Below are 7,786 nucleotides of genomic sequence, written 5' to 3' on the forward strand. Positions count from 1 at the left end.
AACCCTGCCACAAGGACTAACATGCTCATATTTTATAGTAGTTGTCTAAATTATAGATATTAATTAATAAATTAGATATTAATTTAAAAATTAATGAATACCTAAGCTGCTTGAGGAGCAAGGAGCAGGGCCCGACAGACTGTATGGCTGAAGCTGTGGGTTCATAGGACCTTTTCTCCCCACTCCAGCCAGATGGTTCTGCGGCTCCTCGCTGCGTTTGCACTGGTGTTTGTGTGACCAGGCCACGTCAAGACAAGCGCTGGCCTCAGTGCGAAGAGCAGAGTCGGAACAAACAAGCCAGGGGAGGAAGAAGGCAGAGACACATTGTAAGTGTGGGACAACTTGCACATACACCAGCATTATCTCAGCAGAAAATTGTAGGTTTAGGGTGCTATATGCAGGGGGGTTTCTCGAAAAGACATTTTCAGCTTTCAGATCCTATGGGCATTTTTTACATTATGTGTGTAATACATTATATTATTAAGAAAAAAGTTACAAAAGAAGTTACTGGTCCTTTAGTTTAAGCCCATGCCCAAACTCATTGCCTTAAGAGATTTTGAGTTTATCAAATGATCCATTCTTGCTAAATGGCCGCTGACCATTGTTCCTGGCTAGAAACATATCTAAACTTTGAACTGTTAATTTATGGCTCCAAATCCAAACATTATATTGTCAAATCTCTTGTGCTATTTACCTATTTTAAATCATATTTTGATCATTGAAATCAACTGCTTCCATTTTGGGGTTGTATTTTGTTGATCAATGCTCTTCCCCAATCCAGTGAAAGATGTTCTGAAAGGAAATTATCATGGAACTTAAAATATATATGAGAGTTGGTGTTTCTATAGAAAAAAGAGACACTTTGACATAACACGATGTAACAGGGCTAGTAATAATTCCATTATTTTGCAAATCTGACAGAGCTGAAGGTATTGAAAATTGAGCAAAAAGTGGGACAGGTGCAATAAGGAGCATTACCTCTCTCCAGGTTTTTAAGGCTGTTGAAAGAGCACGTCCTCTGAAGGCAGACGAGGGCGAGGGCAGTGAGCTCCAGCATAAATCTCAAAGTCATTGTGTCAACATAAAATCCACACAATAACCCACGACTGTCTTAATGGGGACCATGGGAAGTTTGTTTCTTGAATGACACCTGCTGGAAAGTCTAAAGTGTGTCCAAGAGCTGTGCTGCAAGACGGAGACCTTCCCCGTCTTCCACACAATAACCCACGACTGTCTTAATGGGGACCATGGGAAGTTTGTTTCTTGAATGACACCTGCTGGAAAGTCTAAAGTGTGTCCAAGAGCTGTGCTTCAAGACGGAGACCTTCCCCGGCTTCCGATCAGCCTGAGTGTCCTGGGTGTGGTGTGATGGGGAAGTACAGGTGAAGCATTGAAAGTTGCTAAACAATATTAAACATTATGAAAGTTACCACACATCTGCAGAGGGGTTTTTTAGAGCAGACTCTGCATTTGGTAAAAATTTGACTGTGCTTATCTTCTTTCATGTATTTCTAGAAACCTTAGCTTGAGAAGACAGAGTTGTGCAGCCTGCATTTACATTGTGTCTTGCAAACACAGGGAGAAAAGCTCAGGCAATACTCTCAGTAAGATCGCTGTGAAAAATAACATCACTGGAGTAAGTAGCATGTGTTGTTTCAGTAAGTGCATTACTCCTGTTTTTACAGCAGCTGGGAGACTGTCTCTATAAGTAGTATTTTAATCTAGCATTTGAAAGTTTAGTACTCAACAGAAAAATATTTACAATATCAAGCTCTAGAAAATAATAATATTTTCCTTACTTATTCTCAAAAGTTATCTAAGTAATGTTTGCACTTCTTGATAATAAGGACCTGGGGAAATTGCACTCCAAATCGTTACGATTTTTCCACAAAGAAACTCAAGGTAATACAAGATTCTGTTCAGTTTCAGAACTTTATTTTCTATAATCACACTGGCAAACAGACTGACAGCTCTGCCCAGCACATGCAACATGCATATTTTTGTTGTTTGGTTTGGTTTATAGCCTTCCGGCCATGTAGATGGCAGCAGCACTCAAGTCTTGAAATTCCCTCCAGCTTTTTCTTGAATTTATTCCAAAACACCATATTGAAGAATATTGTCAAGAATGAACTGAAAGCGTGATTACTTTAAAGATGGATATCAGCTCAGTTATATACACCTTTAAAGAAGCCTCTGACGTCATGGTATCAGTGTTTACGGGGCAATGTGTCCTGTCTGTCTGTATGAGTACAGATGCCACTATTTGGGGGTTTGTACATTATGATGTATTTCCTTTCTGTAAATTAAACTAAGTATTTTTTTCTTCTGCACTAGGTTGCAGGACACATAGGGTATTTCTGAAAGTTCAAAAATGTTATGATTTACTAGGACAGTCCCAACATTTCTTTCCTTGCGGAATGAGAAGCAGCCTGCAGGTGATTGGGCCGGGAAACTGTTGACTGTGGGCATCCCTGTCAATGATACAAAGAGGAAGGACAGGGAAGAGTAGTGGGATTTTGTGCTATGGGCTCTACTAATCATAGTGTTTTATAAAAAATACCATGAATTATCCTGGAAAAAAACATCTTGAAGGTCCAAGTATCTTTAGCTTGGCATAGTATGGAATTGTCTGCACTTTAACATTTACTTTGGCTAAGAAATAGAGGGAGGTTTTGAAAGAGAAGCAACAAAACTGAGACCCAGAGTCAAAGCTGTCTGGTAGCCTCAGGCTCTGCTGCGTCAGCTGAAACCTTAGGGAGGCTTTGTGGGATCATCTCCTGGCCCTGGGAGATAAAAGCAGGTGTTACACCTGTGACTGTGCACCCAAGATAAAAACTAGCACAAAAGAAGCATAATGGTGGCTCCTTGAACTAGGAAATACTGTTTAAATGCTGGAGGCAAATAGTAGTGGTTCAGTAAGCTGCCATACGAAATGGATCAGCACTAACTCCCTCAATGCTTCCTAACCAGTAGCAGCTGAAGTAACAGGGAGATTAAACATCCAGTGGACAGAATTTCTCATTCTGTAGGGTGCTGTGTGGGGATGCATTTGGTGGACGTTTAATCCACCCTGAGCATGGAATCAGCTAAAGCAACTGGGAAAGTGGGCAAACTGTGGCCCTTAACCATCCTCATCCAACGGCCACAGCTGCAGGTTTGGATAGGTCTGTTCAAGCCTTGTGCAGAAGCTGGAACAGAAACAGGGACCAGTATTCCACACTGGAGCCCATTCCTGTTTCAAGCTGCCTTCAGCGGATGATCATCTGTGACCAAACAGGTTCCTAATGCCTAAAGGGGCTCTGTCCAAAAAACTGTTACAGGTGTCGTGATCGATGTCCTGGAGTGTTAGCATTCCTCCTGTATAACTAGTGATTCAGGTAAAGCCTAACAAAGGAATGTATGAATTTGTGGCTGATAAAATTGGTCGTGACAGTAGAAGTTGAATTAATGATGGTGAGAAAAGAGCAGCAACAGGACACACGTCCCATCAAACCGCTGGGATAGCCAGCTTTTGTCTGCTGCGTACCCTTGAGGATGGTGCTGCAGATGCCACATCACGCAGTGCTAATGGGAAAAGCACTTCCCTTCTTAAATCACTTCCAAATAAATACATGCCTAAAGTAAATATATTTTAACTGCTTATAAGGTATGGTTTGTAGGTTTGTTGGGTTTTGCTCTCCATTTCACAGCATCCATTAAATCAATCGACATTCCATTCCAGTAAGCCAATGTTTGTCAGAAAGCTGCTTCAAGGTGCCCCACGTGAGTTTGTTTGGTTTTTTCATATATTTTCAAAATGTTGCCACTACTAAAGTAATAAAAATACCTTTTCACATTTCCTCTCACGCTGGTAGTTATGGGAGTAGTAGCACTCGGTGTAATCATGGGAGAGTTCTGTGCCTTGCAACCAAAACCACATTTAAATTCAAGCAGACTTTGTATTACTGCTAATTGTTCATGACCTATAAAGAAGCTCTTGGAAACTGAAAATATCTTTCAGTGTTAGTATTTTGTCTGTGGAATAGAAATATTTGCAAGGCCCTACCTCAGAGAAGTTCTGTAAGGATGTGGTAAGGGCTGAGTGGGTGGTCACAGCATTTTATAAATAAAATACACAGTCAAAATTACATTATAAAAAGTTTGATAGATTTTTGTTATGCCTGCCCAGACTTGTTGGGCTGAATCAACAAAATGACCTGAGCAATATGATACAGAAATTCTGAGAACTACCAAACATGGCTTTCATTAGAGGTATTATTGCAGAATCACCTGGGAGTGTAACTGCTTCCTGGGAACTTGAGACTTGCAGCAATAAGATTTCAAGCTTTCACAGAACTTGGTGAACAATTTTAATGGATTGGGTACTGAGAAAAACGTCAGAGAAGACACCACAAGCAGAGGCTCATTCCAGGCACTGTTTCTTGTATTTGTTGCTTTAGTTATAGGGAGTGACAGCCCAATGAATCACTGGGTGGTCTTTTGGTCTGACAATTTGGTTATTGTCCAAGCAATTAACAGGCAGTCAGCCAGTTGCAGTGGCTAATAATTAAATTACAGAGGTCTTTTCGTGGTTTCCATAAAGAAATCTCTGGAAGGAGTTAGGTGGATGCACCATCTATCATATGATGAACATGCGTCTTGTTATGGTTCCATGTTTATTCAACTAAATGCTTAAGAATATTGTGTCACTTGAGAAGAGTTGATATTTGGATGATATTTCATGCTTTTGGGTTCTGCTGTGCTAACCCTGTGCATGAGGAGAAGTTATGATACTGTTGGGGCAAACCTTTAGCTTTTTTTTTTTTTTTGGAAATTTCATAAATGTCTTTCCTCATGTCTTAAGCCACATCACTGACCAATTGCATGAGTACTTCACTGGTCTAATTCGGAATTTTTTTATTAAATTTTGCCTTCTCTGTTATTTAAGTCCTTTGAGCAGAATTTGAGTTTTTTCTTCTTCCAGTGATATGCAGTGCTTGAACTTCCACAGGGAGAGAACAAGGTAAAAGCAGCAATAAGAAAAAAAAAAAAGAAGTAAACTCTATTAGCAAGAGTAAATATACCAGCATGGCCAAATTATGATCACACTGACCTCCAAGCTGCACTCTGATCTTTTATGGTAATTCTGAGCAGAGCAGCTGAAGGTAGATGTAAATGTCAATACTCTAAGAAGACTGGGAATCTCTGGGTATTTGCGTAGGCTACGTATAGCCATAACCACAGTCCTGCAGGTGCCGGGTACAATACCCACTGCACTCACATGTGGCATTCTTGAAAGGGAGATGAGACTACAAAATGAATCTAAGCATCATTAACTTTTCTTAAGCATTTAGCCTCTGTTCCTGGGGGTAATCTGTCTGGATTGGCCGGGAAAGCGCCCTTGCTGGCTAGCAGGAAGGGAAGGAGGTAGAGCTCTGCATTTTACTGCTTTTACAGCTTCTGTACTAAAAGATACTGGGAATAAGAGTGAAGCTTGCATGGCTTCCTTAGAGATAGATTCAGCTCCCTTGCACACAAAGATTTTGCCAAGGTTTTGACAAAAATTAATCCCCGCAGCAGATTACTCATATTTTCTTGTCCAGTATTCAGTCCCAGACCACATCCTCCAAGCAGTTTTTATTCAGCCAAAGCTGCTTCCAAAAGGGCTCAGGGGCATCACTTGGTCAGCAGCAGTCAGTGGGTTAATACAGCCTGGCTTCTGCCTCTCAGATGTTCAGGAGAAGATAATGAGGCAGGGATAGAACCTGCAGGTTAATGAGACACCCCAACTGGAAGACAGAAATCTGAGAGAAGGGGCTTGGGAAGCAGAAAAGGAAGAGGGAATGTGAGGGTATTTATATTCAGTTGAGAGAATTGCCAGGGCAGGATTGTTTTCCAGTGTTATAAAGACCATATGATTTGTTAGAGCATAGGTGAAATTACTAATCTACCTGGCAAAGACTAGTCTGCCTTTTGCACTCCTGTTAAAATCGGTACTGGACCATGTTTGGAACTCTGTTATGCTAAAAAAATGCAGCTCCCCTCCCTCAACCCCGAACGAAACACCAAAATCCAGAGGCACTCGTGTTGGGATTAACAGTGGAATCTCTCTAACAAATCCTAACCAGTGCTTGGGTAAGCATTGTTGGAAACTTCTGTCACATATTTGAATAAAATCTATTAATCAAATGAATGAATAGAATTCACACAAATATAGAGAGAGAATGCAGTAAAACAAGTGGTCCTGCTACAGGAAGCTGCTGTGCTGTGCTGGTTTGAATATCGTCATGAAAGCAGCTTACCTTCAGCTGAGTCTTCCCCTGAGCTGTAAATGGTGCAGTCATGTAAATAACTCTGACAGTTGCACTTTGACCATATAATATGAAAAATAGCTAGTTCTCCATAATTGCATTGTCAAAAAATTCCTCCTTCTCGTCAGCATGCGGACCGCCTGTTACGGAGCAGCAGAATACAGAACAATCTACACAGTGGCAGCGTTCGAGATGCCGTTCTTACTGTACTATCAGCGATGCAATTATCTCCCAATGTTCAACAGTAAATCCGGGTGAATAAATGGAAACATTTCTCCTAAGTGGTGTATAACAATACCTGACATTTATATAGCACCTTTCATCTGTAAGAATCCCAAAGTGCTGTACAAAGCCTGCGGGGATCACTTCACCCACCACTGAAATGTGGCCATCTCCGTGGTGAAATTCAGCGTCTGTTCCACACCAGTGTGACTGCATAGCAGGGCTTTTGACAAAGAGTGACAACTAAGTGCAATGCATTGAACTGTTCTTGTGAAAGCTATCATAGGACCCTCAGTGACAGCCAGTGGTTAAAGCTGCGGTTTGGCATCCAGAGTGAAAACCGGCAAATGCTGCATCCTCGTCTGCCTTCATACCCTTTCTTCCCAGCAGACACACTTCTACTCTCTGTTCTGCTCAGAACAGTGTGCCTGTGGGGAGACGAGCAGCTGCAAATAGACTGACAGTGCCTAGATTTGATTTTGCTTACCTTAGCTTTTACCAACAAGGACTATCGTTTGAATACTACTAATGAATGAGGCTCTGCTAATGAAATTGCACTTGTTCTTTGGGAGCCCAGCTCTGTGGAATGAAGTACTGATCTGTTTTTTCTTACAAGTTGCTTATGTTCTTTTTCATGGTCTTAGTACTATATCTCTGTATTTATATGTGCAGGTGTGCCTGGGCCCTCACTGTTAGGTGACTGTAGAGACAGATGCTGTATCTGTACTGGTAAATTAGAGCAGGGGGATGTTCTCAGGTAGGGAACTCCTATCTGACAAAATGATGGAACAATCTCTGTGTTCTTGATCTACAGCTAATACACTCATGATGACCATATACCTGCTAGGAAATGGTAACATGTGCATGACTCTTCTGGAGGGTAAGAGCTTAAGCTTTCTTTCAGGTTTTCCTCTGGCAGTTGGCTCTGTTGCCAGAAAACAGCCCTAGGGACGTTGAATTTGCTATTACAAAGGGTATGTACAGAATCATAGAGTGCAGTAGAGTTAAGCGTACAGTAGAGTTAAGTCCATTCCTGAATGTGATAAAAGTTAATACAAAAGTGGATTGGATCCTCTTCAAGAGGATTCAGGACCATGTGCTGTGCAGTATGAGTCCTCTTGAAAGTGCTCTGCTGATACTAATCAAATCATGGAGCTGAAAATACATGTTCATACAGGAGGTCTGAACCCTGATAAATTTTGGAGAGCTTAGCTCTTGCTGCTGATACAGATTTGATCCCTCCAACTCAGGTGTATGTCTGTAATGTGTCCCTT

The sequence above is a fragment of the Buceros rhinoceros genome, unplaced genomic scaffold (genome assembly GCF_000710305.1).
Source record: "Buceros rhinoceros silvestris isolate BGI_N320 unplaced genomic scaffold, ASM71030v1 scaffold17336, whole genome shotgun sequence".
NCBI classification, from domain to species: Eukaryota; Metazoa; Chordata; class Aves; order Bucerotiformes; family Bucerotidae; genus Buceros; species Buceros rhinoceros.